The sequence below is a fragment of the Littorina saxatilis genome, linkage group LG13 (assembly GCF_037325665.1).
Source record: "Littorina saxatilis isolate snail1 linkage group LG13, US_GU_Lsax_2.0, whole genome shotgun sequence".
In the NCBI taxonomy this organism is placed as follows: Eukaryota; Metazoa; Mollusca; class Gastropoda; order Littorinimorpha; family Littorinidae; genus Littorina; species Littorina saxatilis.
Genome location: NC_090257.1, coordinates 2,815,781 through 2,840,222, shown reverse-complemented (window position 1 = coordinate 2,840,222; position 24,442 = coordinate 2,815,781). Strand labels below are relative to the sequence as shown.

The 24,442-nt window shown below is 49.5% G+C and overlaps 75 non-coding genes and 2 pseudogenes across 75 annotated transcripts; all 77 read left to right on the top strand.

Annotated features, from left to right (window-relative positions):
- Window positions 1-33: 33 nt before the first annotated feature.
- Window positions 34-152, top strand: LOC138946489 (5S ribosomal RNA). The gene has a single exon (XR_011449357.1). It is a non-coding gene; the product is annotated as a 5S ribosomal RNA (ribosomal RNA).
- A 75-nt stretch (window positions 153-227) lies between these two features.
- On the top strand, window positions 228-346 carry LOC138946478 (5S ribosomal RNA). The gene has a single exon (XR_011449344.1). It is a non-coding gene; the product is annotated as a 5S ribosomal RNA (ribosomal RNA).
- A 74-nt stretch (window positions 347-420) lies between these two features.
- On the top strand, window positions 421-539 carry LOC138946477 (5S ribosomal RNA). Its single transcript, XR_011449343.1, has one exon. It is a non-coding gene; the product is annotated as a 5S ribosomal RNA (ribosomal RNA).
- A 75-nt stretch (window positions 540-614) lies between these two features.
- On the top strand, window positions 615-733 carry LOC138946476 (5S ribosomal RNA). The gene has a single exon (XR_011449342.1). It is a non-coding gene; the product is annotated as a 5S ribosomal RNA (ribosomal RNA).
- A 75-nt stretch (window positions 734-808) lies between these two features.
- On the top strand, window positions 809-927 carry LOC138946475 (5S ribosomal RNA). The gene has a single exon (XR_011449341.1). It is a non-coding gene; the product is annotated as a 5S ribosomal RNA (ribosomal RNA).
- Window positions 928-1,002: 75 nt separating this feature from the next.
- LOC138946474 (5S ribosomal RNA) lies at window positions 1,003-1,121 on the top strand. The gene has a single exon (XR_011449340.1). It is a non-coding gene; the product is annotated as a 5S ribosomal RNA (ribosomal RNA).
- Window positions 1,122-1,196: 75 nt separating this feature from the next.
- LOC138946473 (5S ribosomal RNA) lies at window positions 1,197-1,315 on the top strand. The gene has a single exon (XR_011449338.1). It is a non-coding gene; the product is annotated as a 5S ribosomal RNA (ribosomal RNA).
- A 75-nt stretch (window positions 1,316-1,390) lies between these two features.
- On the top strand, window positions 1,391-1,509 carry LOC138946471 (5S ribosomal RNA). The gene has a single exon (XR_011449336.1). It is a non-coding gene; the product is annotated as a 5S ribosomal RNA (ribosomal RNA).
- Window positions 1,510-1,584: 75 nt separating this feature from the next.
- LOC138946470 (5S ribosomal RNA) lies at window positions 1,585-1,703 on the top strand. The gene has a single exon (XR_011449335.1). It is a non-coding gene; the product is annotated as a 5S ribosomal RNA (ribosomal RNA).
- A 75-nt stretch (window positions 1,704-1,778) lies between these two features.
- Window positions 1,779-1,897, top strand: LOC138946469 (5S ribosomal RNA). Its single transcript, XR_011449334.1, has one exon. It is a non-coding gene; the product is annotated as a 5S ribosomal RNA (ribosomal RNA).
- Window positions 1,898-1,972: 75 nt separating this feature from the next.
- On the top strand, window positions 1,973-2,091 carry LOC138946468 (5S ribosomal RNA). The gene has a single exon (XR_011449332.1). It is a non-coding gene; the product is annotated as a 5S ribosomal RNA (ribosomal RNA).
- Window positions 2,092-2,166: 75 nt separating this feature from the next.
- On the top strand, window positions 2,167-2,285 carry LOC138946467 (5S ribosomal RNA). The gene has a single exon (XR_011449331.1). It is a non-coding gene; the product is annotated as a 5S ribosomal RNA (ribosomal RNA).
- A 75-nt stretch (window positions 2,286-2,360) lies between these two features.
- Window positions 2,361-2,479, top strand: LOC138946466 (5S ribosomal RNA). The gene has a single exon (XR_011449330.1). It is a non-coding gene; the product is annotated as a 5S ribosomal RNA (ribosomal RNA).
- Window positions 2,480-2,554: 75 nt separating this feature from the next.
- Window positions 2,555-2,673, top strand: LOC138946465 (5S ribosomal RNA). The gene has a single exon (XR_011449329.1). It is a non-coding gene; the product is annotated as a 5S ribosomal RNA (ribosomal RNA).
- A 75-nt stretch (window positions 2,674-2,748) lies between these two features.
- On the top strand, window positions 2,749-2,867 carry LOC138946464 (5S ribosomal RNA). The gene has a single exon (XR_011449328.1). It is a non-coding gene; the product is annotated as a 5S ribosomal RNA (ribosomal RNA).
- Window positions 2,868-2,942: 75 nt separating this feature from the next.
- On the top strand, window positions 2,943-3,061 carry LOC138946407 (5S ribosomal RNA). The gene has a single exon (XR_011449269.1). It is a non-coding gene; the product is annotated as a 5S ribosomal RNA (ribosomal RNA).
- Window positions 3,062-3,136: 75 nt separating this feature from the next.
- Window positions 3,137-3,255, top strand: LOC138946406 (5S ribosomal RNA). Its single transcript, XR_011449268.1, has one exon. It is a non-coding gene; the product is annotated as a 5S ribosomal RNA (ribosomal RNA).
- A 75-nt stretch (window positions 3,256-3,330) lies between these two features.
- Window positions 3,331-3,449, top strand: LOC138946405 (5S ribosomal RNA). Its single transcript, XR_011449267.1, has one exon. It is a non-coding gene; the product is annotated as a 5S ribosomal RNA (ribosomal RNA).
- A 75-nt stretch (window positions 3,450-3,524) lies between these two features.
- LOC138946463 (5S ribosomal RNA) lies at window positions 3,525-3,643 on the top strand. Its single transcript, XR_011449326.1, has one exon. It is a non-coding gene; the product is annotated as a 5S ribosomal RNA (ribosomal RNA).
- A 75-nt stretch (window positions 3,644-3,718) lies between these two features.
- LOC138946404 (5S ribosomal RNA) lies at window positions 3,719-3,837 on the top strand. Its single transcript, XR_011449266.1, has one exon. It is a non-coding gene; the product is annotated as a 5S ribosomal RNA (ribosomal RNA).
- A 75-nt stretch (window positions 3,838-3,912) lies between these two features.
- LOC138946462 (5S ribosomal RNA) lies at window positions 3,913-4,031 on the top strand. The gene has a single exon (XR_011449325.1). It is a non-coding gene; the product is annotated as a 5S ribosomal RNA (ribosomal RNA).
- Window positions 4,032-4,106: 75 nt separating this feature from the next.
- Window positions 4,107-4,225, top strand: LOC138946403 (5S ribosomal RNA). The gene has a single exon (XR_011449265.1). It is a non-coding gene; the product is annotated as a 5S ribosomal RNA (ribosomal RNA).
- Window positions 4,226-4,300: 75 nt separating this feature from the next.
- LOC138946401 (5S ribosomal RNA) lies at window positions 4,301-4,419 on the top strand. Its single transcript, XR_011449264.1, has one exon. It is a non-coding gene; the product is annotated as a 5S ribosomal RNA (ribosomal RNA).
- Window positions 4,420-4,494: 75 nt separating this feature from the next.
- LOC138946400 (5S ribosomal RNA) lies at window positions 4,495-4,613 on the top strand. The gene has a single exon (XR_011449263.1). It is a non-coding gene; the product is annotated as a 5S ribosomal RNA (ribosomal RNA).
- A 75-nt stretch (window positions 4,614-4,688) lies between these two features.
- Window positions 4,689-4,807, top strand: LOC138946399 (5S ribosomal RNA). The gene has a single exon (XR_011449262.1). It is a non-coding gene; the product is annotated as a 5S ribosomal RNA (ribosomal RNA).
- Window positions 4,808-4,882: 75 nt separating this feature from the next.
- Window positions 4,883-5,001, top strand: LOC138946398 (5S ribosomal RNA). The gene has a single exon (XR_011449261.1). It is a non-coding gene; the product is annotated as a 5S ribosomal RNA (ribosomal RNA).
- Window positions 5,002-5,076: 75 nt separating this feature from the next.
- On the top strand, window positions 5,077-5,195 carry LOC138946397 (5S ribosomal RNA). The gene has a single exon (XR_011449260.1). It is a non-coding gene; the product is annotated as a 5S ribosomal RNA (ribosomal RNA).
- A 75-nt stretch (window positions 5,196-5,270) lies between these two features.
- Window positions 5,271-5,389, top strand: LOC138946395 (5S ribosomal RNA). The gene has a single exon (XR_011449258.1). It is a non-coding gene; the product is annotated as a 5S ribosomal RNA (ribosomal RNA).
- Window positions 5,390-5,464: 75 nt separating this feature from the next.
- LOC138946394 (5S ribosomal RNA) lies at window positions 5,465-5,583 on the top strand. The gene has a single exon (XR_011449257.1). It is a non-coding gene; the product is annotated as a 5S ribosomal RNA (ribosomal RNA).
- A 75-nt stretch (window positions 5,584-5,658) lies between these two features.
- LOC138946393 (5S ribosomal RNA) lies at window positions 5,659-5,777 on the top strand. The gene has a single exon (XR_011449256.1). It is a non-coding gene; the product is annotated as a 5S ribosomal RNA (ribosomal RNA).
- A 75-nt stretch (window positions 5,778-5,852) lies between these two features.
- Window positions 5,853-5,971, top strand: LOC138946392 (5S ribosomal RNA). Its single transcript, XR_011449255.1, has one exon. It is a non-coding gene; the product is annotated as a 5S ribosomal RNA (ribosomal RNA).
- Window positions 5,972-6,046: 75 nt separating this feature from the next.
- LOC138946460 (5S ribosomal RNA) lies at window positions 6,047-6,165 on the top strand. The gene has a single exon (XR_011449323.1). It is a non-coding gene; the product is annotated as a 5S ribosomal RNA (ribosomal RNA).
- A 75-nt stretch (window positions 6,166-6,240) lies between these two features.
- LOC138946458 (5S ribosomal RNA) lies at window positions 6,241-6,359 on the top strand. Its single transcript, XR_011449322.1, has one exon. It is a non-coding gene; the product is annotated as a 5S ribosomal RNA (ribosomal RNA).
- A 75-nt stretch (window positions 6,360-6,434) lies between these two features.
- Window positions 6,435-6,553, top strand: LOC138946391 (5S ribosomal RNA). The gene has a single exon (XR_011449254.1). It is a non-coding gene; the product is annotated as a 5S ribosomal RNA (ribosomal RNA).
- Window positions 6,554-6,628: 75 nt separating this feature from the next.
- Window positions 6,629-6,747, top strand: LOC138946500 (5S ribosomal RNA). Its single transcript, XR_011449369.1, has one exon. It is a non-coding gene; the product is annotated as a 5S ribosomal RNA (ribosomal RNA).
- Window positions 6,748-6,822: 75 nt separating this feature from the next.
- Window positions 6,823-6,941, top strand: LOC138946499 (5S ribosomal RNA). Its single transcript, XR_011449367.1, has one exon. It is a non-coding gene; the product is annotated as a 5S ribosomal RNA (ribosomal RNA).
- A 75-nt stretch (window positions 6,942-7,016) lies between these two features.
- LOC138946498 (5S ribosomal RNA) lies at window positions 7,017-7,135 on the top strand. Its single transcript, XR_011449366.1, has one exon. It is a non-coding gene; the product is annotated as a 5S ribosomal RNA (ribosomal RNA).
- A 75-nt stretch (window positions 7,136-7,210) lies between these two features.
- LOC138946497 (5S ribosomal RNA) lies at window positions 7,211-7,329 on the top strand. The gene has a single exon (XR_011449365.1). It is a non-coding gene; the product is annotated as a 5S ribosomal RNA (ribosomal RNA).
- Window positions 7,330-7,404: 75 nt separating this feature from the next.
- Window positions 7,405-7,523, top strand: LOC138946457 (5S ribosomal RNA). The gene has a single exon (XR_011449321.1). It is a non-coding gene; the product is annotated as a 5S ribosomal RNA (ribosomal RNA).
- Window positions 7,524-7,598: 75 nt separating this feature from the next.
- LOC138946488 (5S ribosomal RNA) lies at window positions 7,599-7,717 on the top strand. The gene has a single exon (XR_011449356.1). It is a non-coding gene; the product is annotated as a 5S ribosomal RNA (ribosomal RNA).
- Window positions 7,718-7,792: 75 nt separating this feature from the next.
- LOC138946456 (5S ribosomal RNA) lies at window positions 7,793-7,911 on the top strand. The gene has a single exon (XR_011449320.1). It is a non-coding gene; the product is annotated as a 5S ribosomal RNA (ribosomal RNA).
- A 75-nt stretch (window positions 7,912-7,986) lies between these two features.
- On the top strand, window positions 7,987-8,105 carry LOC138946496 (5S ribosomal RNA). Its single transcript, XR_011449364.1, has one exon. It is a non-coding gene; the product is annotated as a 5S ribosomal RNA (ribosomal RNA).
- Window positions 8,106-8,180: 75 nt separating this feature from the next.
- On the top strand, window positions 8,181-8,299 carry LOC138946494 (5S ribosomal RNA). The gene has a single exon (XR_011449361.1). It is a non-coding gene; the product is annotated as a 5S ribosomal RNA (ribosomal RNA).
- A 75-nt stretch (window positions 8,300-8,374) lies between these two features.
- On the top strand, window positions 8,375-8,493 carry LOC138946493 (5S ribosomal RNA). Its single transcript, XR_011449360.1, has one exon. It is a non-coding gene; the product is annotated as a 5S ribosomal RNA (ribosomal RNA).
- Window positions 8,494-8,568: 75 nt separating this feature from the next.
- Window positions 8,569-8,687, top strand: LOC138946451 (5S ribosomal RNA). The gene has a single exon (XR_011449314.1). It is a non-coding gene; the product is annotated as a 5S ribosomal RNA (ribosomal RNA).
- A 75-nt stretch (window positions 8,688-8,762) lies between these two features.
- On the top strand, window positions 8,763-8,881 carry LOC138946442 (5S ribosomal RNA). Its single transcript, XR_011449307.1, has one exon. It is a non-coding gene; the product is annotated as a 5S ribosomal RNA (ribosomal RNA).
- Window positions 8,882-8,956: 75 nt separating this feature from the next.
- Window positions 8,957-9,075, top strand: LOC138946430 (5S ribosomal RNA). The gene has a single exon (XR_011449293.1). It is a non-coding gene; the product is annotated as a 5S ribosomal RNA (ribosomal RNA).
- Window positions 9,076-9,150: 75 nt separating this feature from the next.
- On the top strand, window positions 9,151-9,269 carry LOC138946439 (5S ribosomal RNA). The gene has a single exon (XR_011449304.1). It is a non-coding gene; the product is annotated as a 5S ribosomal RNA (ribosomal RNA).
- Window positions 9,270-9,344: 75 nt separating this feature from the next.
- LOC138946433 (5S ribosomal RNA) lies at window positions 9,345-9,463 on the top strand. The gene has a single exon (XR_011449297.1). It is a non-coding gene; the product is annotated as a 5S ribosomal RNA (ribosomal RNA).
- A 75-nt stretch (window positions 9,464-9,538) lies between these two features.
- LOC138946431 (5S ribosomal RNA) lies at window positions 9,539-9,657 on the top strand. Its single transcript, XR_011449294.1, has one exon. It is a non-coding gene; the product is annotated as a 5S ribosomal RNA (ribosomal RNA).
- Window positions 9,658-9,732: 75 nt separating this feature from the next.
- On the top strand, window positions 9,733-9,850 carry LOC138946444 (5S ribosomal RNA). Its single transcript, XR_011449310.1, has one exon. It is a non-coding gene; the product is annotated as a 5S ribosomal RNA (ribosomal RNA).
- Window positions 9,851-9,925: 75 nt separating this feature from the next.
- LOC138946443 (5S ribosomal RNA) lies at window positions 9,926-10,044 on the top strand. The gene has a single exon (XR_011449309.1). It is a non-coding gene; the product is annotated as a 5S ribosomal RNA (ribosomal RNA).
- Window positions 10,045-10,119: 75 nt separating this feature from the next.
- On the top strand, window positions 10,120-10,238 carry LOC138946427 (5S ribosomal RNA). Its single transcript, XR_011449289.1, has one exon. It is a non-coding gene; the product is annotated as a 5S ribosomal RNA (ribosomal RNA).
- A 75-nt stretch (window positions 10,239-10,313) lies between these two features.
- LOC138946437 (5S ribosomal RNA) lies at window positions 10,314-10,432 on the top strand. Its single transcript, XR_011449301.1, has one exon. It is a non-coding gene; the product is annotated as a 5S ribosomal RNA (ribosomal RNA).
- A 75-nt stretch (window positions 10,433-10,507) lies between these two features.
- Window positions 10,508-10,626, top strand: LOC138946441 (5S ribosomal RNA). The gene has a single exon (XR_011449306.1). It is a non-coding gene; the product is annotated as a 5S ribosomal RNA (ribosomal RNA).
- A 75-nt stretch (window positions 10,627-10,701) lies between these two features.
- On the top strand, window positions 10,702-10,820 carry LOC138946415 (5S ribosomal RNA). The gene has a single exon (XR_011449277.1). It is a non-coding gene; the product is annotated as a 5S ribosomal RNA (ribosomal RNA).
- Window positions 10,821-10,895: 75 nt separating this feature from the next.
- On the top strand, window positions 10,896-11,014 carry LOC138946420 (5S ribosomal RNA). Its single transcript, XR_011449281.1, has one exon. It is a non-coding gene; the product is annotated as a 5S ribosomal RNA (ribosomal RNA).
- Window positions 11,015-11,089: 75 nt separating this feature from the next.
- On the top strand, window positions 11,090-11,208 carry LOC138946446 (5S ribosomal RNA). The gene has a single exon (XR_011449312.1). It is a non-coding gene; the product is annotated as a 5S ribosomal RNA (ribosomal RNA).
- Window positions 11,209-11,283: 75 nt separating this feature from the next.
- LOC138946423 (5S ribosomal RNA) lies at window positions 11,284-11,402 on the top strand. Its single transcript, XR_011449285.1, has one exon. It is a non-coding gene; the product is annotated as a 5S ribosomal RNA (ribosomal RNA).
- Window positions 11,403-11,477: 75 nt separating this feature from the next.
- On the top strand, window positions 11,478-11,596 carry LOC138946408 (5S ribosomal RNA). Its single transcript, XR_011449270.1, has one exon. It is a non-coding gene; the product is annotated as a 5S ribosomal RNA (ribosomal RNA).
- A 75-nt stretch (window positions 11,597-11,671) lies between these two features.
- On the top strand, window positions 11,672-11,790 carry LOC138946414 (5S ribosomal RNA). Its single transcript, XR_011449276.1, has one exon. It is a non-coding gene; the product is annotated as a 5S ribosomal RNA (ribosomal RNA).
- Window positions 11,791-11,865: 75 nt separating this feature from the next.
- LOC138946396 (5S ribosomal RNA) lies at window positions 11,866-11,984 on the top strand. The gene has a single exon (XR_011449259.1). It is a non-coding gene; the product is annotated as a 5S ribosomal RNA (ribosomal RNA).
- A 75-nt stretch (window positions 11,985-12,059) lies between these two features.
- Window positions 12,060-12,178, top strand: LOC138946410 (5S ribosomal RNA). Its single transcript, XR_011449272.1, has one exon. It is a non-coding gene; the product is annotated as a 5S ribosomal RNA (ribosomal RNA).
- A 75-nt stretch (window positions 12,179-12,253) lies between these two features.
- On the top strand, window positions 12,254-12,372 carry LOC138946495 (5S ribosomal RNA). The gene has a single exon (XR_011449363.1). It is a non-coding gene; the product is annotated as a 5S ribosomal RNA (ribosomal RNA).
- A 75-nt stretch (window positions 12,373-12,447) lies between these two features.
- LOC138946428 (5S ribosomal RNA) lies at window positions 12,448-12,566 on the top strand. The gene has a single exon (XR_011449291.1). It is a non-coding gene; the product is annotated as a 5S ribosomal RNA (ribosomal RNA).
- Window positions 12,567-12,641: 75 nt separating this feature from the next.
- Window positions 12,642-12,759, top strand: LOC138946449 (5S ribosomal RNA; annotated as a pseudogene).
- A 75-nt stretch (window positions 12,760-12,834) lies between these two features.
- On the top strand, window positions 12,835-12,953 carry LOC138946425 (5S ribosomal RNA). Its single transcript, XR_011449287.1, has one exon. It is a non-coding gene; the product is annotated as a 5S ribosomal RNA (ribosomal RNA).
- Window positions 12,954-13,028: 75 nt separating this feature from the next.
- LOC138946424 (5S ribosomal RNA) lies at window positions 13,029-13,147 on the top strand. Its single transcript, XR_011449286.1, has one exon. It is a non-coding gene; the product is annotated as a 5S ribosomal RNA (ribosomal RNA).
- Window positions 13,148-13,222: 75 nt separating this feature from the next.
- Window positions 13,223-13,345, top strand: LOC138946448 (5S ribosomal RNA; annotated as a pseudogene).
- Window positions 13,346-14,007: 662 nt separating this feature from the next.
- On the top strand, window positions 14,008-14,126 carry LOC138946426 (5S ribosomal RNA). The gene has a single exon (XR_011449288.1). It is a non-coding gene; the product is annotated as a 5S ribosomal RNA (ribosomal RNA).
- A 75-nt stretch (window positions 14,127-14,201) lies between these two features.
- Window positions 14,202-14,320, top strand: LOC138946432 (5S ribosomal RNA). Its single transcript, XR_011449295.1, has one exon. It is a non-coding gene; the product is annotated as a 5S ribosomal RNA (ribosomal RNA).
- A 75-nt stretch (window positions 14,321-14,395) lies between these two features.
- LOC138946412 (5S ribosomal RNA) lies at window positions 14,396-14,514 on the top strand. Its single transcript, XR_011449274.1, has one exon. It is a non-coding gene; the product is annotated as a 5S ribosomal RNA (ribosomal RNA).
- A 75-nt stretch (window positions 14,515-14,589) lies between these two features.
- On the top strand, window positions 14,590-14,708 carry LOC138946422 (5S ribosomal RNA). Its single transcript, XR_011449283.1, has one exon. It is a non-coding gene; the product is annotated as a 5S ribosomal RNA (ribosomal RNA).
- A 75-nt stretch (window positions 14,709-14,783) lies between these two features.
- Window positions 14,784-14,902, top strand: LOC138946411 (5S ribosomal RNA). The gene has a single exon (XR_011449273.1). It is a non-coding gene; the product is annotated as a 5S ribosomal RNA (ribosomal RNA).
- A 75-nt stretch (window positions 14,903-14,977) lies between these two features.
- Window positions 14,978-15,096, top strand: LOC138946483 (5S ribosomal RNA). Its single transcript, XR_011449350.1, has one exon. It is a non-coding gene; the product is annotated as a 5S ribosomal RNA (ribosomal RNA).
- Window positions 15,097-15,171: 75 nt separating this feature from the next.
- Window positions 15,172-15,290, top strand: LOC138946438 (5S ribosomal RNA). The gene has a single exon (XR_011449303.1). It is a non-coding gene; the product is annotated as a 5S ribosomal RNA (ribosomal RNA).
- Window positions 15,291-15,365: 75 nt separating this feature from the next.
- LOC138946445 (5S ribosomal RNA) lies at window positions 15,366-15,484 on the top strand. Its single transcript, XR_011449311.1, has one exon. It is a non-coding gene; the product is annotated as a 5S ribosomal RNA (ribosomal RNA).
- Window positions 15,485-24,442: the final 8,958 nt, after the last annotated feature.

The following is a 24,442-nucleotide window of genomic DNA, read 5'->3' as shown; positions in this document are numbered from 1 at the left end:
AGCATTGATAGGGCTTAATTTCACTTCACTTTCGCCAACGGCCACACCACGTTGAAAGCACCGGTTCTCGTCCGATCACCGAAGTTAAGCAACGTCGGGCCCGGTTAGTACTTGGATGGGTGACCGCCTGGGAACACCGGGTGCAGTTGGCTACCTTTATTTTATTTGATTTTGGTTATAAGTTCCTTCCCTCAGCATTGATAGGGCTTAATTTTCACTTCACTTTCGCCAACGGCCACACCACGTTGAAAGCACCGGTTCTCGTCCGATCACCGAAGTTAAGCAACGTCGGGCCCGGTTAGTACTTGGATGGGTGACCGCCTGGGAACACCGGGTGCAGTTGGCCACCTTTATTTTATTTGATTTTGGTTAATGTTCCTTCCCTCAGCATTGATAGGGCTTAATTTTCACTTCACTTTCGCCAACGGCCACACCACGTTGAAAGCACCGGTTCTCGTCCGATCACCGAAGTTAAGCAACGTCGGGCCCGGTTAGTACTTGGATGGGTGACCGCCTGGGAACACCGGGTGCAGTTGGCCACCTTTATTTTATTTGATTTTGGTTAAATGTTCCTTCCCTCAGCATTGATAGGGCTTAATTTTCACTTCACTTTCGCCAACGGCCACACCACGTTGAAAGCACCGGTTCTCGTCCGATCACCGAAGTTAAGCAACGTCGGGCCCGGTTAGTACTTGGATGGGTGACCGCCTGGGAACACCGGGTGCAGTTGGCCACCTTTATTTTATTTGATTTTGGTTAAATGTTCCTTCCCTCAGCATTGATAGGGCTTAATTTTCACTTCACTTTCGCCAACGGCCACACCACGTTGAAAGCACCGGTTCTCGTCCGATCACCGAAGTTAAGCAACGTCGGGCCCGGTTAGTACTTGGATGGGTGACCGCCTGGGAACACCGGGTGCAGTTGGCCACCTTTATTTTATTTGATTTTGGTTAAATGTTCCTTCCCTCAGCATTGATAGGGCTTAATTTTCACTTCACTTTCGCCAACGGCCACACCACGTTGAAAGCACCGGTTCTCGTCCGATCACCGAAGTTAAGCAACGTCGGGCCCGGTTAGTACTTGGATGGGTGACCGCCTGGGAACACCGGGTGCAGTTGGCCACCTTTATTTTATTTGATTTTGGTTAAATGTTCCTTCCCTCAGCATTGATAGGGCTTAATTTTCACTTCACTTTCGCCAACGGCCACACCACGTTGAAAGCACCGGTTCTCGTCCGATCACCGAAGTTAAGCAACGTCGGGCCCGGTTAGTACTTGGATGGGTGACCGCCTGGGAACACCGGGTGCAGTTGGCCACCTTTATTTTATTTGATTTTGGTTAAATGTTCCTTCCCTCAGCATTGATAGGGCTTAATTTTCACTTCACTTTCGCCAACGGCCACACCACGTTGAAAGCACCGGTTCTCGTCCGATCACCGAAGTTAAGCAACGTCGGGCCCGGTTAGTACTTGGATGGGTGACCGCCTGGGAACACCGGGTGCAGTTGGCCACCTTTATTTTATTTGATTTTGGTTAAATGTTCCTTCCCTCAGCATTGATAGGGCTTAATTTTCACTTCACTTTCGCCAACGGCCACACCACGTTGAAAGCACCGGTTCTCGTCCGATCACCGAAGTTAAGCAACGTCGGGCCCGGTTAGTACTTGGATGGGTGACCGCCTGGGAACACCGGGTGCAGTTGGCCACCTTTATTTTATTTGATTTTGGTTAAATGTTCCTTCCCTCAGCATTGATAGGGCTTAATTTTCACTTCACTTTCGCCAACGGCCACACCACGTTGAAAGCACCGGTTCTCGTCCGATCACCGAAGTTAAGCAACGTCGGGCCCGGTTAGTACTTGGATGGGTGACCGCCTGGGAACACCGGGTGCAGTTGGCCACCTTTATTTTATTTGATTTTGGTTAAATGTTCCTTCCCTCAGCATTGATAGGGCTTAATTTTCACTTCACTTTCGCCAACGGCCACACCACGTTGAAAGCACCGGTTCTCGTCCGATCACCGAAGTTAAGCAACGTCGGGCCCGGTTAGTACTTGGATGGGTGACCGCCTGGGAACACCGGGTGCAGTTGGCCACCTTTATTTTATTTGATTTTGGTTAAATGTTCCTTCCCTCAGCATTGATAGGGCTTAATTTTCACTTCACTTTCGCCAACGGCCACACCACGTTGAAAGCACCGGTTCTCGTCCGATCACCGAAGTTAAGCAACGTCGGGCCCGGTTAGTACTTGGATGGGTGACCGCCTGGGAACACCGGGTGCAGTTGGCCACCTTTATTTTATTTGATTTTGGTTAAATGTTCCTTCCCTCAGCATTGATAGGGCTTAATTTTCACTTCACTTTCGCCAACGGCCACACCACGTTGAAAGCACCGGTTCTCGTCCGATCACCGAAGTTAAGCAACGTCGGGCCCGGTTAGTACTTGGATGGGTGACCGCCTGGGAACACCGGGTGCAGTTGGCCACCTTTATTTTATTTGATTTTGGTTAAATGTTCCTTCCCTCAGCATTGATAGGGCTTAATTTTCACTTCACTTTCGCCAACGGCCACACCACGTTGAAAGCACCGGTTCTCGTCCGATCACCGAAGTTAAGCAACGTCGGGCCCGGTTAGTACTTGGATGGGTGACCGCCTGGGAACACCGGGTGCAGTTGGCCACCTTTATTTTATTTGATTTTGGTTAAATGTTCCTTCCCTCAGCATTGATAGGGCTTAATTTTCACTTCACTTTCGCCAACGGCCACACCACGTTGAAAGCACCGGTTCTCGTCCGATCACCGAAGTTAAGCAACGTCGGGCCCGGTTAGTACTTGGATGGGTGACCGCCTGGGAACACCGGGTGCAGTTGGCCACCTTTATTTTATTTGATTTTGGTTAAATGTTCCTTCCCTCAGCATTGATAGGGCTTAATTTTCACTTCACTTTCGCCAACGGCCACACCACGTTGAAAGCACCGGTTCTCGTCCGATCACCGAAGTTAAGCAACGTCGGGCCCGGTTAGTACTTGGATGGGTGACCGCCTGGGAACACCGGGTGCAGTTGGCAACCTTTATTTTATTTGATTTTGGTTAAATGTTCCTTCCCTCAGCATTGATAGGGCTTAATTTTCACTTCACTTTCGCCAACGGCCACACCACGTTGAAAGCACCGGTTCTCGTCCGATCACCGAAGTTAAGCAACGTCGGGCCCGGTTAGTACTTGGATGGGTGACCGCCTGGGAACACCGGGTGCAGTTGGCAACCTTTATTTTATTTGATTTTGGTTAAATGTTCCTTCCCTCAGCATTGATAGGGCTTAATTTTCACTTCACTTTCGCCAACGGCCACACCACGTTGAAAGCACCGGTTCTCGTCCGATCACCGAAGTTAAGCAACGTCGGGCCCGGTTAGTACTTGGATGGGTGACCGCCTGGGAACACCGGGTGCAGTTGGCAACCTTTATTTTATTTGATTTTGGTTAAATGTTCCTTCCCTCAGCATTGATAGGGCTTAATTTTCACTTCACTTTCGCCAACGGCCACACCACGTTGAAAGCACCGGTTCTCGTCCGATCACCGAAGTTAAGCAACGTCGGGCCCGGTTAGTACTTGGATGGGTGACCGCCTGGGAACACCGGGTGCAGTTGGCCACCTTTATTTTATTTGATTTTGGTTAAATGTTCCTTCCCTCAGCATTGATAGGGCTTAATTTTCACTTCACTTTCGCCAACGGCCACACCACGTTGAAAGCACCGGTTCTCGTCCGATCACCGAAGTTAAGCAACGTCGGGCCCGGTTAGTACTTGGATGGGTGACCGCCTGGGAACACCGGGTGCAGTTGGCAACCTTTATTTTATTTGATTTTGGTTAAATGTTCCTTCCCTCAGCATTGATAGGGCTTAATTTTCACTTCACTTTCGCCAACGGCCACACCACGTTGAAAGCACCGGTTCTCGTCCGATCACCGAAGTTAAGCAACGTCGGGCCCGGTTAGTACTTGGATGGGTGACCGCCTGGGAACACCGGGTGCAGTTGGCCACCTTTATTTTATTTGATTTTGGTTAAATGTTCCTTCCCTCAGCATTGATAGGGCTTAATTTTCACTTCACTTTCGCCAACGGCCACACCACGTTGAAAGCACCGGTTCTCGTCCGATCACCGAAGTTAAGCAACGTCGGGCCCGGTTAGTACTTGGATGGGTGACCGCCTGGGAACACCGGGTGCAGTTGGCAACCTTTATTTTATTTGATTTTGGTTAAATGTTCCTTCCCTCAGCATTGATAGGGCTTAATTTTCACTTCACTTTCGCCAACGGCCACACCACGTTGAAAGCACCGGTTCTCGTCCGATCACCGAAGTTAAGCAACGTCGGGCCCGGTTAGTACTTGGATGGGTGACCGCCTGGGAACACCGGGTGCAGTTGGCAACCTTTATTTTATTTGATTTTGGTTAAATGTTCCTTCCCTCAGCATTGATAGGGCTTAATTTTCACTTCACTTTCGCCAACGGCCACACCACGTTGAAAGCACCGGTTCTCGTCCGATCACCGAAGTTAAGCAACGTCGGGCCCGGTTAGTACTTGGATGGGTGACCGCCTGGGAACACCGGGTGCAGTTGGCAACCTTTATTTTATTTGATTTTGGTTAAATGTTCCTTCCCTCAGCATTGATAGGGCTTAATTTTCACTTCACTTTCGCCAACGGCCACACCACGTTGAAAGCACCGGTTCTCGTCCGATCACCGAAGTTAAGCAACGTCGGGCCCGGTTAGTACTTGGATGGGTGACCGCCTGGGAACACCGGGTGCAGTTGGCAACCTTTATTTTATTTGATTTTGGTTAAATGTTCCTTCCCTCAGCATTGATAGGGCTTAATTTTCACTTCACTTTCGCCAACGGCCACACCACGTTGAAAGCACCGGTTCTCGTCCGATCACCGAAGTTAAGCAACGTCGGGCCCGGTTAGTACTTGGATGGGTGACCGCCTGGGAACACCGGGTGCAGTTGGCAACCTTTATTTTATTTGATTTTGGTTAAATGTTCCTTCCCTCAGCATTGATAGGGCTTAATTTTCACTTCACTTTCGCCAACGGCCACACCACGTTGAAAGCACCGGTTCTCGTCCGATCACCGAAGTTAAGCAACGTCGGGCCCGGTTAGTACTTGGATGGGTGACCGCCTGGGAACACCGGGTGCAGTTGGCAACCTTTATTTTATTTGATTTTGGTTAAATGTTCCTTCCCTCAGCATTGATAGGGCTTAATTTTCACTTCACTTTCGCCAACGGCCACACCACGTTGAAAGCACCGGTTCTCGTCCGATCACCGAAGTTAAGCAACGTCGGGCCCGGTTAGTACTTGGATGGGTGACCGCCTGGGAACACCGGGTGCAGTTGGCAACCTTTATTTTATTTGATTTTGGTTAAATGTTCCTTCCCTCAGCATTGATAGGGCTTAATTTTCACTTCACTTTCGCCAACGGCCACACCACGTTGAAAGCACCGGTTCTCGTCCGATCACCGAAGTTAAGCAACGTCGGGCCCGGTTAGTACTTGGATGGGTGACCGCCTGGGAACACCGGGTGCAGTTGGCAACCTTTATTTTATTTGATTTTGGTTAAATGTTCCTTCCCTCAGCATTGATAGGGCTTAATTTTCACTTCACTTTCGCCAACGGCCACACCACGTTGAAAGCACCGGTTCTCGTCCGATCACCGAAGTTAAGCAACGTCGGGCCCGGTTAGTACTTGGATGGGTGACCGCCTGGGAACACCGGGTGCAGTTGGCAACCTTTATTTTATTTGATTTTGGTTAAATGTTCCTTCCCTCAGCATTGATAGGGCTTAATTTTCACTTCACTTTCGCCAACGGCCACACCACGTTGAAAGCACCGGTTCTCGTCCGATCACCGAAGTTAAGCAACGTCGGGCCCGGTTAGTACTTGGATGGGTGACCGCCTGGGAACACCGGGTGCAGTTGGCAACCTTTATTTTATTTGATTTTGGTTAAATGTTCCTTCCCTCAGCATTGATAGGGCTTAATTTTCACTTCACTTTCGCCAACGGCCACACCACGTTGAAAGCACCGGTTCTCGTCCGATCACCGAAGTTAAGCAACGTCGGGCCCGGTTAGTACTTGGATGGGTGACCGCCTGGGAACACCGGGTGCAGTTGGCCACCTTTATTTTATTTGATTTTGGTTAAATGTTCCTTCCCTCAGCATTGATAGGGCTTAATTTTCACTTCACTTTCGCCAACGGCCACACCACGTTGAAAGCACCGGTTCTCGTCCGATCACCGAAGTTAAGCAACGTCGGGCCCGGTTAGTACTTGGATGGGTGACCGCCTGGGAACACCGGGTGCAGTTGGCCACCTTTATTTTATTTGATTTTGGTTAAATGTTCCTTCCCTCAGCATTGATAGGGCTTAATTTTCACTTCACTTTCGCCAACGGCCACACCACGTTGAAAGCACCGGTTCTCGTCCGATCACCGAAGTTAAGCAACGTCGGGCCCGGTTAGTACTTGGATGGGTGACCGCCTGGGAACACCGGGTGCAGTTGGCAACCTTTATTTTATTTGATTTTGGTTAAATGTTCCTTCCCTCAGCATTGATAGGGCTTAATTTTCACTTCACTTTCGCCAACGGCCACACCACGTTGAAAGCACCGGTTCTCGTCCGATCACCGAAGTTAAGCAACGTCGGGCCCGGTTAGTACTTGGATGGGTGACCGCCTGGGAACACCGGGTGCAGTTGGCAACCTTTATTTTATTTGATTTTGGTTAAATGTTCCTTCCCTCAGCATTGATAGGGCTTAATTTTCACTTCACTTTCGCCAACGGCCACACCACGTTGAAAGCACCGGTTCTCGTCCGATCACCGAAGTTAAGCAACGTCGGGCCCGGTTAGTACTTGGATGGGTGACCGCCTGGGAACACCGGGTGCAGTTGGCAACCTTTATTTTATTTGATTTTGGTTAAATGTTCCTTCCCTCAGCATTGATAGGGCTTAATTTTCACTTCACTTTCGCCAACGGCCACACCACGTTGAAAGCACCGGTTCTCGTCCGATCACCGAAGTTAAGCAACGTCGGGCCCGGTTAGTACTTGGATGGGTGACCGCCTGGGAACACCGGGTGCAGTTGGCAACCTTTATTTTATTTGATTTTGGTTAAATGTTCCTTCCCTCAGCATTGATAGGGCTTAATTTTCACTTCACTTTCGCCAACGGCCACACCACGTTGAAAGCACCGGTTCTCGTCCGATCACCGAAGTTAAGCAACGTCGGGCCCGGTTAGTACTTGGATGGGTGACCGCCTGGGAACACCGGGTGCAGTTGGCAACCTTTATTTTATTTGATTTTGGTTAAATGTTCCTTCCCTCAGCATTGATAGGGCTTAATTTTCACTTCACTTTCGCCAACGGCCACACCACGTTGAAAGCACCGGTTCTCGTCCGATCACCGAAGTTAAGCAACGTCGGGCCCGGTTAGTACTTGGATGGGTGACCGCCTGGGAACACCGGGTGCAGTTGGCCACCTTTATTTTATTTGATTTTGGTTAAATGTTCCTTCCCTCAGCATTGATAGGGCTTAATTTTCACTTCACTTTCGCCAACGGCCACACCACGTTGAAAGCACCGGTTCTCGTCCGATCACCGAAGTTAAGCAACGTCGGGCCCGGTTAGTACTTGGATGGGTGACCGCCTGGGAACACCGGGTGCAGTTGGCTACCTTTATTTTATTTGATTTTGGTTAAATGTTCCTTCCCTCAGCATTGATAGGGCTTAATTTTCACTTCACTTTCGCCAACGGCCACACCACGTTGAAAGCACCGGTTCTCGTCCGATCACCGAAGTTAAGCAACGTCGGGCCCGGTTAGTACTTGGATGGGTGACCGCCTGGGAACACCGGGTGCAGTTGGCCACCTTTATTTTATTTGATTTTGGTTAAATGTTCCTTCCCTCAGCATTGATAGGGCTTAATTTTCACTTCACTTTCGCCAACGGCCACACCACGTTGAAAGCACCGGTTCTCGTCCGATCACCGAAGTTAAGCAACGTCGGGCCCGGTTAGTACTTGGATGGGTGACCGCCTGGGAACACCGGGTGCAGTTGGCAACCTTTATTTTATTTGATTTTGGTTAAATGTTCCTTCCCTCAGCATTGATAGGGCTTAATTTTCACTTCACTTTCGCCAACGGCCACACCACGTTGAAAGCACCGGTTCTCGTCCGATCACCGAAGTTAAGCAACGTCGGGCCCGGTTAGTACTTGGATGGGTGACCGCCTGGGAACACCGGGTGCAGTTGGCAACCTTTATTTTATTTGATTTTGGTTAAATGTTCCTTCCCTCAGCATTGATAGGGCTTAATTTTCACTTCACTTTCGCCAACGGCCACACCACGTTGAAAGCACCGGTTCTCGTCCGATCACCGAAGTTAAGCAACGTCGGGCCCGGTTAGTACTTGGATGGGTGACCGCCTGGGAACACCGGGTGCAGTTGGCAACCTTTATTTTATTTGATTTTGGTTAAATGTTCCTTCCCTCAGCATTGATAGGGCTTAATTTTCACTTCACTTTCGCCAACGGCCACACCACGTTGAAAGCACCGGTTCTCGTCCGATCACCGAAGTTAAGCAACGTCGGGCCCGGTTAGTACTTGGATGGGTGACCGCCTGGGAACACCGGGTGCAGTTGGCCACCTTTATTTTATTTGATTTTGGTTAAATGTTCCTTCCCTCAGCATTGATAGGGCTTAATTTTCACTTCACTTTCGCCAACGGCCACACCACGTTGAAAGCACCGGTTCTCGTCCGATCACCGAAGTTAAGCAACGTCGGGCCCGGTTAGTACTTGGATGGGTGACCGCCTGGGAACACCGGGTGCAGTTGGCCACCTTTATTTTATTTGATTTTGGTTAAATGTTCCTTCCCTCAGCATTGATAGGGCTTAATTTTCACTTCACTTTCGCCAACGGCCACACCACGTTGAAAGCACCGGTTCTCGTCCGATCACCGAAGTTAAGCAACGTCGGGCCCGGTTAGTACTTGAATGGCTGACCGCCTGGGAACACCGGGTGCAGTTGGCCACCTTTATTTTATTTGATTTTGGTTAAATGTTCCTTCCCTCAGCATTGATAGGGCTTAATTTTCACTTCACTTTCGCCAAAGGCCACATCACGTTGAAAGCACCGGTTCTCGTCCGATCACCGAAGTTAAGCAACGTCGGGCCCGGTTAGTACTTGGATGGGGGACCGCCTGGGAACACCGGGTGCAGTTGGCCACCTTTATTTTATTTGATTTTGGTTAAATGTTCCTTCCCTCAGCATTGATAGGGCTTAATTTTCACTTCACTTTCGCCAACGGCCACACCATGTTCAAAGCACCGGTTCTCGTCCGATCACCGAAGTTAAGCAACGTCGGGCCCGGTTAGTACTTGGATGGGTGACCGCCTGGGAACACCGGGTGCAGTTGGCCACCTTTAGTTTATTTGATTTTGGTTAAAAGTTCCTTCCCTCAGCATTGATAGGGCTTAATTTTCACTTCACTTTCGCCAACGGCCACACCACGTTGAAAGCACCGGTTCTCGTCCGATCACCGAAGTTAAGCAACGTCGGGCCCGGTTAGTACTTGGATGGGTGACCGCCTGGGAACACCGGGTGCAGTTGGCCACCTATATTTTATTTGATTTTGGTTAAATGTTCCTTCCCTCAGCATTGATAGTGCTTAATTTTCACTTCACTTTCGCCAACTGCCACACCACGTGAAAGCACCGGTTCTCGTCAGATCACCGAAGTTAAGCAACGTCGGCCCCGGTTAGTACTTGGATGGGGGACCGCCTGGGAACACCGGGTGCAGTTGGCCACCTTTATTTTATTTGATTTTGGTTAAATGTTCCTTCCCTCAGCATTGATAGGGCTTAATTTTCACTTCACTTTCGCCAACGGCCACACCACGTTGAAAGCACCGATTCTCGTCCGATCACCGAAGTTAAGCAACGTCGGCCCCGGTTAGTACTTGGATGGGGGACCGCCTGGGAACACCGGGTGCAGTTGGCCACCTTTATTTTATTTGATTTTGGTTAAATGTTCCTTCCCTCAGCATTGATAGGGCTTAATTTTCACTTCACTTTCGCCAACGGCCACACCACGTTGAAAGCACCGGTTCTCGTCAGATCACCGAAGTTAAGCAACGTCGGCCCCGGTTAGTACTTGGATGGGTGACCGCCTGGGAACACCGGGTGCAGTTGGCCACCTTTATTTTATTTGATTTTGGTTAAATGTTCCTTCCCTCAGCATTGATAGGGCTTAATTTTCACTTCACTTTCGCCAACGGCCACACCACGTTGAAAGCACCGGTTCTCGTCCGATCACCGAAGTTAAGCAACGTCGGGCCCGGTTAGTACTTGAATGGGTGACAGCCTGGGAACACCGGGTGCAGTTGGCCACCTATATTTTATTTGATTTTGGTTAAATGTTCCTTCCCTCAGCATTGATAGGGCTTAATTTTCACTTCACTTTCGCCAACGGCCACACCACATTGAAAGCACCGGTTCTCGTCCGATCACCGAAGTTAAGCAACGTCTGGCCCGGTTAGTACCTCGATGGGTGACCGCCTGGGAACACCGGGTGCAGTTGGCCACCTTTATTTTATTAGACTTTGGTTAAATGTTCCTTCCCTCAGCATTGATAGGGCTTAATTTTCACTTCACTTTCGCCAACGGCCACACCACGTTGAAAGCACCGGTTCTCGTCCGATCACCGAAGTTAAGCAACGTCGGGTCCGGTTAGTACTTGGATGGGTGACCGCCTGGGAACACCGGGTGCAGTTGGCCACCTTTATTTTATTTGATTTTGGTTAAATGTTCCTTCCCTCAGCATTGATAGGGCTTAATTTTCACTTCACTTTCGCCAACGGCCACACCACGTTGAAAGCACCGGTTCTCGTCCGATCACCGAAGTTAAGCAACGTCGGGCCCGGTTAGTACTTGGATGGGTGACCGCCTGGGAACACCGGGTGCAGTTGGCCACCTTTATTTTATTTGATTTTGGTTAAATGTTCCTTCCCTCAGCATTGATAGGGCTTAATTTTCACTTCACTTTCGCCAAATGCCACACCACGTTGAAAGCATCGATTCTCGTCCGATCACCGAAGTTAAGCAACGTCGGGCCCGGTTAGTACTTGGATGGGTGACCGCCTTGGAACACCGGGTGCAGTTGGCCACCTTTATTTTATTTGATTTTGGTTAAAAGTTCCTTCCCTCAGCATTGATAGGGCTTAATTTTCACTTCACTTTCGCCAACGGCCACATCACGTTGTAAGCACCGGTTCTCGTCCGATCACCGAAGTTAAGCAACGTCGGGCCCGGTTAGTACTTGGATGGGTGACCGCCTGGGAACACCGGGTGCAGTTGGCCACCTTTATTTTATTTGACTTTGGTTAAATGTTCCTTCCCTCAGCATTGATAGGGCTTAATTTTCACTTCACTTTCGCCAACGGCCACACCACGTTGAAAGCACCGGTTCTCGTCCGATCACCGAAGTTAAGCAACGTCGGGCCCGGTTAGTACTTGGATGGGTGACCGCCTGGGAACACCGGGTGCAGTTGGCCACCTATATTTTATTTGATTTTGGTTAAATGTTCCTTCCCTCAGCATAGATAGGGCTTAATTTTCACTTCATTTTCGCCAACGGCCACACCACGTTGAAAGCACCGGTTCTCGTCCGATCACCGAAGTTAAGCAACGTCGGGTCCGGTTAGTACTTGGATGGGTGACCGCCTGGGAACACCGGGTGCAGTTGGCCACCTTTATTTTATTTGATTTTGGTTAAATGTTCCTTCCCTCAGCATTGATAGGGCTTAATTTTCACTTCACTTTCGCCAACGGCCACACCACGTTGAAAGCACCGGTTCTCGTCCGATCACCGAAGTTAAGCAACGTCGGGCCCGGTTAGTACTTGGATGGGTGACCGCCTGGGAACACCGGGTGCAGTTGGCCACCTTTATTTTATTTGATTTTGGTTAAATGTTCCTTTCCTCAGCATTGATAGGGCTTAATTTTCACTTCACTTTCGCCAACGGCCACACCACGTTGAAAGCACCGGTTCTCGTCAGATCACCGAAGTTAAGCAACGTCGGGCCCGGTTAGTACTTGGATGGGGGACCGCCTGGGAACACCGGGTGCAGTTGGCCACCTTTATTTTATTTGATTTTGGTTAAATGTTCCTTCCCTCAGCATTGATAGGGCTTAATTTTCACTTCACTTTCGCCAACGGCCACACCACGTTGAAAGCACCGGTTCTCGTCCGATCACCGAAGTTAAGCAACGTCGGGCCCGGTTAGTACTTGGATGGGTGACCGCCTGGGAACACCGGGTGCAGTTGGCCACCTTTATTTTATTTGATTTTGGTTAAATGTTCCTTCCCTCAGCATTGATAGGGCTTAATTTTCACTTCACTTTCGCCAACGGCCACACCACGTTGAAAGCACCGGTTCTCGTCCGATCACCGAAGTTAAGCAACGTCGGGCACGGTTAGTACTTGGATGGGTGACCGCCTGGGAACACCGGGTGCAGTTGGCCACCTATATTTTATTTGATTTTGGTTAAATGTTCCTTCCCTCAGCATTGATAGTGCTTAATTTTCACTTCACTTTCGCCAACTGCCACACCACGTGAAAGCACCGGTTCTCGTCCGATCACCGAAGTTAAGCAACGTCGGCCCCGGTTAGAACTTGGATGGGGGACCGCCTGGGAACACCGGGTGCAGTTGGCCACCTTTATTTTATTTGATTTTGGTTAAATGTTCCTTCCCTCAGCATTGATAGGGCTTAATTTTCACTTCACTTTCGCCAACGGCCACACCATGTTGAAAGCACCGGTTCTCGTCCGATCACCGAAGTTAAGCAACGTCGGGCCCGGTTAGTACCTCGATGGGTGACCGCCTGGGAACACCGGGTGCAGTTGGCCACCTTTATTTTATTTGACTTTGGTTAAATGTTCCTTCCCTCAGCATTGATAGGGCTTAATTTTCACTTCACTTTCCCCAACGGCCACACCACGTTGAAAGCACCGGTTCTCGTCCGATCACCGAAGTTAAGCAACGTCGGGCCCGGTTAGTACTTGGATGGGTGACCGCCTGGGAACACCGGGTGCAGTTGGCCACCTATATTTTATTTGATTTTGGTTAAATGTTCCTTCCCTCAGCATTGATAGGGCTTAATTTTCACTTCACTTTCGCCAACGGCCACACCACGTTGAAAGCACCGGTTCTCGTCCGATCACCGAAGTTAAGCAACGTCGGGCCCGGTTAGTACTTGGATGGGGGACCGCCTGGGAACACCGGGTCAGACCTGTTTACCCCCATAAGTGTTTTGGAGTAATGCTCAGCCCCAAAAATAGTAATCCTGGCACAAAAATAGTAATCATCCAGCATTCATCGCCAATTACAACGCACATGACAACTGTGAAAGGCAATCATGCACATATATCCATCATTCACACATCAGTCAGTTTTTGTAGTCATCATAATTTCAAAGAAGATCACATCAAAAGCACATGCATCACTGATTCTTTTTCTTTTGCTCGTAGTAGGCCTTTTTCAGTGTGTCAAGCGCTTCTCTACTGTACTTGCGCTTGCCGAATGAGTGAGGGCGAGACTTCACCACTAGAATAAGGCTCTCCAGCGTCTCATCAGACAGACATGATCTCTGGTCAGTCCTGTGCTTTTTCACCCCATTTTGCCATTGAAAAAAACAATGCCAAACATGTGAATAGAAAAAAAAAGAAAAAAAAAATCAATTTTTTTAAAATTTTTTTTTTACATTTTTTTTATTTATGAAAATCGTAGTCTTGACACGGATAGCGGAATGGCGTATTTTTTTCAGAAAATCGTAAGAAATTACGCCAAAATCGTAAGGGTAAACAGGTCTGCCGGGTGCAGTTGACCACCTTTATTTTATTTGATTTTGGTTAAATGTTCCTTCCCTCAGCATTGATAGGGCTTAATTTTCACTTCACTTTCGCCAACTGCCACATCACGTTGAAAGCACTGGTTCTCGTCCGATCACCGAAGTTAAGCAACGTCGGGCCCGGTTAGTACTTGGATGGGTGACCGCCTGGGAACACCGGGTGTAGTTGGCCAACTTTATTTTATTTGATTTTGGTTAAATGTTCCTTCCCTCAGCATTGATAGGGCTTAATTTTCACTTCACTTTCGCCAACGGCCACACCACGTTGAAAGCACCGGTTCTCGTCCGATCACCGAAGTTAAGCAACGTCGGGCCCGGTTAGTATTTGGATGGGTGACCGCCTGGGAACACCGGGTACAGTTGGCCACCTTTATTTTATTTGATTTTGGTTAAATGTTCCTTCCCTCAGCATTGATAGGGCTTAATTTTCACTTCACTTTCGCCAACGGCCACATCACGTTGAAAGCACCGGTTCTCGTCCGATCACCGAAGTTAAGCAACGTCGGGCCCGGTTAGTACTTGGATGGGTGACCGCCTGGGAACACCGGGTGCAGTTGGCCACCTTTATTTTATTTGATTTTGGTTAAATGTTCCTTTCGTCAGCATTGATAGGGCTTAATTTTCACTTCACTTTCGCCAACGGCCACACCACGTTGAAAGCACCGGTTCTCGTCAGATCACCGAAGTTAAGCAACGTCGGGCCCGGTTAGTACTTGGATGGGGGACCGCCTGGGAACACCGGGTGCAGTTGGTCACCTTTATTTTATTTGATTTTGGTTAAATGTTCCTTCCCTCAGCATTGACAGGGCTTAATTTTCACTTCACTTTCGCCAACGGCCACACCACGTTGAAAGCACCGGTTCTCGTCCGATCACCGAAGTTAAGCAACGTCGGGCCCGGTTAGTACTTGGATGGGTGACCGCCTAGGAACACCGGGTGCAGTTGGCCACCTTTATTTTATTTGATTTTGGTTAAATGTTCCTTCCCTCAGCATTGATAGGGCTTAATTTTCACTTCACTTTCGCCAACGGCCACACCACGTTGAAAGCACCGGTTCTCGTCCGATCACCGAAGTTAAGCAACGTCGGGCCCGGTTAGTACTTGGATGGGTGACCGCCTGGGAACACCGGGTGCAGTTGGCCACCTTTATTTTATTTGATTTTGGTTAAATGTTCCTTCCCTCAGCATTGATAGGGCTTAATTTTCACTTCACTTTCGCCAAAGGCCACATCACGTTGAAAGCACCGGTTCTCGTCCGATCACCGAAGTTAAGCAACGTCGGGCCCGGTTAGTACTTGGATGGGTGACCGCCTGGGAACACCGGGTGCAGTTGGCCACCTTTATTTTATTTGATTTTGGTTAAATGTTCCTTCCCTCAGCATTGATAGGGCTTAATTTTCACTTCACTTTCGCCAACGGCCACACCACGTTGAAAGCACCGGATCTCGTCCTATCACCGAAGTTAAGCAACGTCGGGCCCGGTTAGTACTTGAATGGGTGACCGCCTGGGAACACCGGGTGCAGTTGGCCACCTTTATTTTATTTGATTTTGGTTAAATGGGAACTCGAGCTCGACCGAAAGGGAACTCGAGCTCGACCAAAAGGGAACTCGAACTCGACCAAAAGGGAACTCGAACTCGACCAAAAGGGAACTCGAACTCGACCAAAAGGGAACTCGAACTCGACCAAAAGGGAACTCGAACTCGACCAAAAGGGAACTCGAACTCGACCAAAAGGGAACTCGATCTCGACCAAAAGGGAACTCGAACTCGACCAAAAGGGAACTCGAACTCGACCAAAAGGGAACTCGAACTCGACCAAAAGGGAACTCGAACTCGACCAAAAGGAAACTCGAACTCGACCAAAAGGGAACTCGAACTCGACCAAAAGGGATCTCGAGCTCGACCAAAAGGGAACTCGAGCTAAACCAAAAGGGAACTCGAACTCGACCAAAAGGGAACTCGAACTCGACCTAAAGGGAACTCGAACTCGACCAAAAGGGAACTCGAACTCGACCAAAAGGGAACTCGAACTCGACCAAAAGGGAACTCGAACTCGACCAAAAGGGAACTCGAGCTAAACCAAAAGGGAACTCGAACTCGACCAAAAGGGAACTCGAACTCGACCAAAAGGGAACTCGAGCTCGACCAAAAGGGAACTCGAGCTAAACCAAAAGGGAACTCGAACTCGACCGAAAGGGAACTCGAACTCGACCAAAAGGGAACTCGAACTCGACCAAAAGGGAACTCGAACTCGACCAAAAGGGAACTCGAACTCGACCAAAAGGGAACTCGAACTCGACCAAAAGGGAACTCGAGCTCGACCAAAAGGGAACTCGAGCTAAACCAAAAGGGAACTCGAACTCGACCAAAAGGGAACTCGAACTCGACCAAAAGGGAACTCGAACTCGACCTAAAGGGAACTCGAACTCGACCAAAAGGGAACTCGAACTCGACCAAAAGGGAACTCGAACTCGGCCAAAAGGGAACTCGAACTCGACCAAAAGGGAACTCGAACTCGACCAAAAGGGAACTCGAACTCGACCAAAAGGGAACTCGAACTCGACCAAAAGGGAACTCGAGCTCGACCAAAAGGGAACTCGAGCTAAACCAAAAGGGAACTCGAACTCGACCAAAAGGGAACTCGAGCTCGACCAAAAGGGAACTCGAGCTAAACCAAAAGGGAACTCGAACTCGACCAAAAGGGAACTCGAACTCGACCAAAAGGGAACTCGAACTCGACCAAAAGGGAACTCGAACTCGACCAAAAGGGAACTCGAACTCGACCAAAAGGGAACTCGAACTCGACCAAAAGGGAACTCGAGCTCGACCAAAAGGGAACTCGAGCTAAACCAAAAGGGAACTCGAACTCGACCAAAAGGGAACTCGAGCTCGACCAAAAGGGAACTCGAGCTAAACCAAAAGGGAACTCGAACTCGACCAAAAGGGAACTCGAACTCGACCAAAAGGGAACTCGAACTCGACCAAAAGGGAACTCGAACTCGACCAAAAGGGAACTCGAACTCGACCAAAAGGGAACTCGAACTCGACCAAAAGGGAACTCGAACTCGACCAAAAGGGAACTCGAACTCGACCAAAAGGGAACTCGAACTCGACCAAAAGGGAACTCGAACTCGACCTAAAGGGAACTCGAATTCGACCAAAGGGGAACTCGAACTCGACCAAAAGGGAACTCAAACTCGACCAAAAGGGAACTCGAGCTACACCAAAAGGGAACTCGAACTCGACCAAAAGGGAACTCGAACTCGACCAAAAGGGAACTCGAGCTCGACCAAAAGGGAACTCGAACTCGACCAAAAGGGAACTCGAACTCGACCAAAAGGGAACTCGAACTCGACCAAAAGGGAACTCGAACTTGGCCAAAAGGGAACTCGAACTCGACCAAAAGGGAACTCGAACTCGACCAAAAGGGAACTCGAACTCGACCAAATGGGAACTCGAACTCGAACAAATGGGAACTTGAACTCGACCAAAAGGGAACTCGAACTCGACCAAAGGGAACTCGAACTAGACCAAAAGGGAACTCGAACAAAGGGAACTCGAACTCGACCAAAAGGGAACTCGAACTCGACCAAAAGGGAACTCGAACTCGACCAAAAGGGAACTCGAACTCGACCAAAAGGGAACTCGAACTCGACTAAAAGGGAACTCGAACTCGACCAAAAGGGAACTCGAACTCGACCAAAAGGGAACTCGAACTCGACCAAAAGGGAACTCGAACTCGACCAAAAGGGAACTCGAACTCGACCAAAAGGGAACTCGAACTCGACCAAAAGGGAACTCGAACTCGACCAAAAGGGAACTCGAACTCGACCAAAAGGGAACTCGAACTCGACCAAAAGGGAACTCGAACTCGACCAAAAGGGAACTCGAACTCGACCAAAAGGGAACTCGAACTCGACCAAAAGGGAACTCGAACTCGACCAAAAGAGAACTCGAACTCGACCAAAAGGGAACTCGAACTCGACCAAAAGGGAACTCGACCAAAAGAAAATTCAAACTCGACGAAAAGGGAATTCAAACTCGACCAAAAGGGAACTCGAACTCGACCAAAAGGGAACTCGACCAAAAGAGAATTCAAACTCGACGAAAAGGGAATTCGAACTCGACCAAAAGAGAATTCAAACTCGACGAAAAGGAAATTCAAACTCGACCAAAAGGGAATTCAAACTCGACCAAAAGGGAAATCTGTCATATGAGCGTTGATGCGTTGAGCTGTCGTTATGCGCCATACATGGCCCAGCTCATCCGGCTTCAGCGTGTTTTTATATCTTAGTGGTCCTTCTCCTAGACTGGTGGCTTTTCAGGGCTGTCGAGTCCAGTCTACCCGGCTATTTGGCCATAGCTGGCTATCTGAGGTGACCTTCCCCAGGGCTAGAACTTAAGATGCGGCTCTTGATCGCATGATGCTCCCGTCATTGGAGACCTGGGGTATTTCTTGAGTGTAACGGTGCCACCTGTTACCCCGCCCCATCCTGTTGGAAGCACCGCCAGTTGGTCCACGACTGCTTATTCGTCCTGGCAAGCCTGGCTTATTTCGCAGCTAACCTCCATATCTGAAGGCCATCTCACTATCCGCCACCTGTGAACGCGCCTGGTTGGGGGTGGTCGCCCCTACTGTCCCAGGAGAGGGAATTCGAACTCGACTAAAAAGGAATTCGAACTCGACCAAAAAGGAATTCGAACTCGACCAAAAGGGAACTCGAACTCGACCAAGAGGGAACTCGAGCTCGACCAAAAGGGAACTCGAGCTCGACCGAAAGGGAACTCGAGCTCGACCAAAAGGGAACTCGAGCTCGACCAAAAGGGAACTCGAGCTCGACCAAAAGGGAACTCGAACTCGACCAAAGGGGAACTCGAACTCGACCAAAAGGGAACTCGAACTCGACCAAAAGGGAACTCGAACTCGACCAAAAGGGAACTCGAACTCGACCAAAGGGGAACTCGAACTCGACCAAAAGGGAACTCGAACTCGACCAAAAGGGAACTCGAACTCGACCAAAAGGGAACTCGAACTCGACCAAAAGGGAACTCGAACTCGACCGAAAGGGAACTCGAGCTAAACCAAAAGGGAACTCGAACTCGACCAAAAGGGAACTCGAACTCGACCAAAAGGGAACTCGAACTCGACCAAAAGGGAACTCGAACTCGACCAAAAAGGAACTCGATCTCGACCAAAAGGGAACTCGAACTCGACCAAAAGGGAACTCGAACTCGACCAAAAGGGAACTCGATCTCGACCAAAAAGGAACTCGATCTCGACCAAAAGGGAACTCGAACTCGACCAAAAGGGAACTCGAACTCGACCAAAAGGGAACTCGAACTCGACCAAAAGGGAACTCGATCTCGACCAAAAGGGAACTCGAACTCGCCCAAAAGGGAACTCGAACTCGACCAAAAGGGAACTCGAACTCGACCAAAAGGGAACTCGAACTCGACCAAAAGGGAACTCGAACTCGACCAAAAGGGAACTCGAACTCGACCTAAAGGGAACTCGAACTCGACCAAAAGGGAACTCGAACTCGACCAAAAGGGAACTCGAGCTCGACCAACAGGGAACTCGAGCTCGACCAAAAGGGAACTCGAGCTCGACCAAAAGGGAACTCGAGCTCGACCAAAAGGGAACTCAAGCTAAACCAAAAGGGAACTCGAACTCGACCAAAAGGGAACTCGAACTCGACCAAAAGAGAACTCGAGCTCGACCAAAAGGGAACTCGAGCTCGACCAAAAGGGAACTCGAGCTCGACCAAAAGGGAACTCGAGCTCGACCAAAAGGGAACTCGAACTCGACCAAAGGGGAACTCGAACTCGACCAAAAGGGAACTCGAACTCGACCAAAAGGGAACTCGAACTCGACCAAAAGGGAACTCGAACTCGACCAAAGGGGAACTCGAACTCGACCAAAAGGGAACTCGAACTCGACCAAAAGGGAACTCGAACTCGACCAAAAGGAAACTCGAACTCGACCAAAAGGGAACTCGACCGAAAGGGAACTCGAGCTAAACCAAAAGGGAACTCGAACTCGACCAAAAGGGAACTCGAACTCGACCAAAAGGGAACTCGAACTCGACCAAAAGGGAACTCGAACTCGACCAAAAGGGAACTCGATCTCGACCAAAAGGGAACTCGAACTCGACCAAAAGGGAACTCGAACTCGACCAAAAGGGAACTCGATCTCGACCAAAAGGGAACTCGATCTCGACCAAAAGGGAACTCGAGCTCGACCAAAAGGGAACTCGAGCTCGACCAAAAGGGAACTCGAACTCGACCAAAAGGGAACTCGATCTCGACCAAAAGGGAACTCGAACTCGACCAAAAGGGAACTCGAACTCGACCTAAAGGGAACTCAAACTCGACCAAAAGGGAACTCAAACTCGACCAAAAGGGAACTCGAACTCGACCAAAAGGGAACTCGAACTCGACCTAAAGGGAACTCGAACTCGACCAAAAGGGAACTCGAACTCGACCAAAAGGGAACTCGAACTCGACCAACAGGGAACTCGAGCTCGACCAAAAGGGAACTCGAACTCGACCAAAAGGGAACTCGAGCTCGACCAAAAGGGAACTCAAGCTAAACCAAAAGGGAACTCGAACTCGACCAAAAGGGAACTCGAACTCGACCAAAAGAGAACTCGAGCTCGACCAAAAGGGAACTCGAGCTAAACCAAAAGGGAACTCGAACTCGACCAAAAGGGAACTCGAACTCGACCAAAAGGGAACTCGAACTCGACCAAAAGGGAACTCGAACTCGACCAAAAGGGAACTCGAACTCGACCAAAAGGGAACTCGAACTCGACCAAAAGGGAACTCGAACTCGACCAAAAGGGAACTCGAACTCGACCTAAAGGGAACTCGAACTCGACCAAAAGGGAACTCGAACTCGACCAAAAGGGAACTCGAACTCGACCAAAAGGGAACTCGAGCTCGACCAAAAGGGAACTCGAGCTAAACCAAAAGGGAACTCGAACTCGACCAAAAGCGAACTCGAACTCGACCAAAAGGGAACTCGAATTCGACCAAAAGGGAACTCGAACTCGACCAAAAGGAAACTCGAACTCGACCAAAAGGGAACTCGAACTCGACCAAAAGGGAACTCGAACTCGACCAAAAGGGAACTCGAACTCGACCAAAAGGGAACTCGAACTCGACCAAAAGGAAACTCGAACTCGACCAAAAGGGAACTCGAACTCGACCAAAAGGGATCTCGAGCTCGACCAAAAGGGAACTCGAGCTAAACCAAAAGGGAACTCGAACTCGACCAAAAGGGAACTCGAACTCGACCTAAAGAGAACTCGAACTCGACCAAAAGGGAACTCGAACTCGACCAAAAGGGAACTCGAACTCGACCAAAAGGGAACTCGAACTCGACCAAAAGGGAACTCGAGCTAAACCAAAAGGGAACTCGAACTCGACCAAAAGGGAACTCGAACTCGACCAAAAGGGAACTCGAGCTCGACCAAAAGGGAACTCGAGCTAAACCAAAAGGGAACTCGAACTCGACCGAAAGGGAACTCGAACTCGACCAAAAGGGAACTCGAACTCGACCAAAAGGGAACTCGAACTCGACCAAAAGGGATCTCGAGCTCGACCAAAAGGGAACTCGAGCTAAACCAAAAGGGAACTCGAACTCGACCAAAAGGGAACTCGAACTCGACCTAAAGGGAACTCGAACTCGACCAAAAGGGAACTCGAACTCGACCAAAAGGGAACTCGAACTCGACCAAAAGGGAACTCGAACTCGACCAAAAGGGAACTCGAACTCGACCTAAAAAGAACTCGAACTCGACCAAAAGGGAACTCGAACTCGACCAAAAGGGAACTCGAACTCGACCAAAAGGGAACTCGAACTCGACCTAAAAAGAACTCGAACTCGACCAAAAGGGAACTCGAACTCGACCAAAAGGGAACTCGAACTCGACCAAAAGGGAACTCGAACTCGACCAAAAGGGAACTGGAACTCGACCAAAAGGGAACTCGAACTCGACCAAAAGGGAACTCGAACTCGACCTAAAGGGAACTCGAACTCGACCAAAAGGGAACTCCAAAAGGGAACTCGAGCTAAACCAAAAGGGAACTCGAACTCGACCTAAAGGGAACTCGAACTCGACCAAAAGGGAACTCGAACTCGACCAAAAGGAAACTCGAACTCGACCAAAAGGGAACTCGAACTCGACCAAAAGGGAACTCGAACTCGACCTAAAGGGAACTCGAACTCGACCAAAAGGGAACTCGAACTCGACCAAAAGGGAACTCGAGCTCGACCAACAGGGAACTCGAGCTCGACCAAAAGGGAACTCGAGCTCGACCAAAAGGGAACTCGAGCTCGACCAAAAGGGAACTCAAGCTAAACCAAAAGGAAACTCGAACTCGACCAAAAGGGAACTCGAACACGACCAAAACAGAACTCGAGCTCGACCAAAAGGGAACTCGAGCTCGACCAAAAGGGAACTCGAGCTCGACCAAAAGGGAACTCGAGCTCGACCAAAAGGGAACTCGAACTCGACCAAAGGGGAACTCGAACTCGACCAAAAGGGAACTCGAACTCGACCAAAAGGGAACTCGAACTCGACCAAAAGGGAACTCGAACTCGACCAAAAGGGAACTCGAACTCGACCAAAAGGGAACTCGAACTCGACCAAAAGGGAACTCGAACTCGACCAAAAGGAAACTCGAACTCGACCAAAAGGGAACTCGAACTCGACCGAAAGGGAACTCGAGCTAAACCAAAAGGGAACTCGAACTCGACCAAAAGGGAACTCGAACTCGACAAAAAGGGAACTCGAACTCGACCAAAAGGGAACTCGAACTCGACCAAAAGGGAACTCGATCTCGACCAAAAGGGAACTCGAACTCGACCAAAAGGGAACTCGAACTCGACCAAAAGGGAACTCGATCTCGACCAAAAGGGAACTCGATCTCGACCAAAAGGGAACTCGAACTCGACCAAAAGGGAACTCGAACTCGACCAAAAGGGAACTCGAACTCGACCAAAGGGGAACTCGATCTCCACCAAAAGGGAACTCGAACTCGACCAAAAGGGAACTCGAACTCGACCAAAAGGGAACTCGAACTCGACCAAAAGGGAACTCGAACTCGACCAAAAGGGAACTCGAACTCGACCTAAAGGGAACTCGAACTCGACCAAAAGGGAACTCGAACTCGACCAAAAGGGAACTCGAACTCGACCAAAAGGGAACTCGAGCTCGACCAAAAGGGAACTCGAACTCGACCAAAAGGGAACTCGAACTCGACCAAAAGGGAACTCAAGCTAAACCAAAAGGGAACTCGAACTCGACCAAAAGGGAACTCGAACTCGACCAAAAGAGAACTCGAACTCGACCAAAAGGGAACTCGAGCTAAACCAAAAGGGAACTCGAACTCGACCAAAAGGGAACTCGAACTCGACCAAAAGGGAACTCGAACTCGACCAAAAGGGAACTCGAACTCGACCAAAAGGGAACTCGAACTCGACCAAAAGGGAACTCGAACTCGACCTAAAGGGAACTCGAACTCGACCAAAAGGGAACTCGAACTCGACCAAAAGGGAACTCGAACTCGACCTAAAGGGAACTCCAACTCGACCAAAAGGGAACTCGAGCTAAACCAAAAGGGAACTCGAACTCGACCAAAAGGGAACTCGAACTCGACCAAAAGGGAACTCGAACTCGACCAAAAGGGAACTCGAACTCGACCAAAAGGAACTCGAACTCGACCAAAAGGGAACTCGAACTCGACCAAAAGGGAACTCGAACTCGACCAAAAGGGAACTCGAACTCGACCAAAAGGGAACTCGAACTCGACCAAAAGGGAACTCGAACTCGACCAAAAGGGAACTCGAACTCGACCAAAAGGGAACTCGAACTCGACCAAAAGGGAACTCGAACTCGACCAAAAGGGAACTCGAACTCGACCAAAAGGGAACTCGAACTCGACCAAAAGGGAACTCGAACTCGACCAAAAGGGAACTCGAGCTAAACCAAAAGGGAACTCGAACTCGACCAAAAGGGAACTCGAACTCGACCTAAAGGGAACTCGAACTCGACCAAAAGGGAACTCGAACTCGACCAAAGGGAACTCGAACTCGACCAAAAGGGAACTCGAACTCGACCAAAAGGGAACTCGAACTCGACCTAAAAAGGAAACTCGAACTCGACCAAAAGGGAACTCGAACTCGACCAAAAGGGAACTCGAACTCGACCAAAGGGAACTCGAACTCGACCAAAAGGGAACTCGAACTCGACCAAAAGGAAACTCGAACTCGACCAAAAGGGAACTCGAACTCGACCAAAAGGGAACTCGAGCTAAACCAAAAGGGAACTCGAACTCGACCAAAAGGGAACTCGAACTCGACCAAAAGGGAACTCGAACTCGACCAAAAGGGAACTCGAACTCGACCAAAAGGGAACTCGAACTCGACCAAAAGGGAACTCGAACTCGACCAAAGGGAACTCGAACTCGACCAAAAGGG